This window comes from Plecotus auritus, assembly GCF_963455305.1.
Source record: "Plecotus auritus genome assembly, chromosome: 14".
In the NCBI taxonomy this organism is placed as follows: domain Eukaryota; kingdom Metazoa; phylum Chordata; class Mammalia; order Chiroptera; family Vespertilionidae; genus Plecotus; species Plecotus auritus.
In genome coordinates, this window is record NC_137780.1 from 2,061,626 (window position 1) to 2,063,222 (window position 1,597).

A 1,597-nucleotide genomic window follows, 5' to 3' on the forward strand; every position below is an offset into this window, starting at 1 on the left:
TGTTCTCATTGTACACCAGTCTTAACGGGGTCAAAACACCGCTATAACAATTTTGTTTAAATATTGTTAAGGTAACGGTTCCACTTCAGGCCCCATTCGGTATCAGTGAATATAATTTCCTGTCTCACCTTCCTCATTGCCTTTCAACCAGGGCTGTTTTTCTGACATCGTTTGTGTACCCATACCCATACATATTTTTAAAGTTTCCGCCCGGCCGGCATGGCTCAGTGGTTGAGCATCGACCGATGAACCAGGAGGTCACAGTTCGATTCCCGGTCAAGGGCACATGCCCCGGGTTGCGGGCTCGATCCCCAGTGTGGGGCAGCTGAGCAATGATTCTCATCATGGATGTTTCTCTCTACCTCCCTCCCTGTCCCTTCCTCTCTGAAATCAATAAAAATATAAAACAAAAATAGAGTTTCCTACCGCCTGTAGAGGCAGTGCGGTATAGGGTAAGGGCAAGATTAGGGCCAGGGCTCCTGTGTTACATATCCTGGCTTTGTCTCTCCCTGGCCCTAGGGCAGGTCTGTGAGATACAGGTGAATGGGTCCCATCCAACGGGGTTGAGGCTTAAAACCACCTGGGGGGCGTATATGAATATGTTCTTAGATAACGACAACTGAGATAAAACGAAGGAGTTACTGGTCCAGGGATGGCCTGCCAACACCATCAGTCGTGAAATTGCCGTGAATCTCAGGTTTCATCTAGTTTTGCTCCCAGCATCTCTCGTTGAGAACTACCAAACACACAATGCAATATAAAGACACAACGCAATGTTGCAGAATTGTGCACCTGAGACCTGTATAATTTCATTCTTCAGTGTCACCCCAATAAATTCAGTAATAAATAACTAAAAACCCAGCATGTAAACGCACCGACTCCCTGCTGTGGTCACTCACTGAAATAAGCACGTTCATACAAAGTGTGCATCTCATTGTCTTCGTTTTCTCCCATTCGGCCCTGGGATCCGAAAAAAAAAAAAAAAAGCGGATGACTCTAATCCTGGGCGGGGGTTGGGGGGTACATTGGACGGGGGGGGCGGGGCTGGCTGGAGCCACGCTTAGCCTCCTTAACGGTTTTGCCTAAGGTTGCCCCTGGCAACCGCAAGGATGGCTCCACCTCCCCGGTGGAAGTGCTGCCGCCGCCGCCGCCGCCTTCTCCCCCGCTCAATGCAACCTCTTTGCAAAACCAAAAAGGCGGATTTCATTTCCGAGCCGCGGGTTTCGGGGTGTCGCAAAGACCCCGCCTCGGTTTGCGGCCCCTCCGCGGAGAGCGCGACAGAGCAATCATTTAAATGAAGCGCTGCTGTCTCATTGGCCCGGCGCTGCTGCCCCCCGATTGGCCCCTGCGGAGGTTTGACGGGCGCCGCTGCTCGCTGATTGGCTCTGCGGGGACGTGGGCGGTGCCGCGCGTGCCCATTGGTGGAGGAGGGAAGTTTAAGCCGAGGCAGACGCCACACCTGTGTCGACCCTGTTTTGTCGGCGAGTTTGTGGGGAGTCGTTCCCTCTGTTTCTGGGGTGCGGGCGCCTGGGAGAGAAAGAAAAGGCGACTTTGCTTTCTTTGCGGGGCGCCCTGCGGCTCCGGGTCCCGGGCTGCC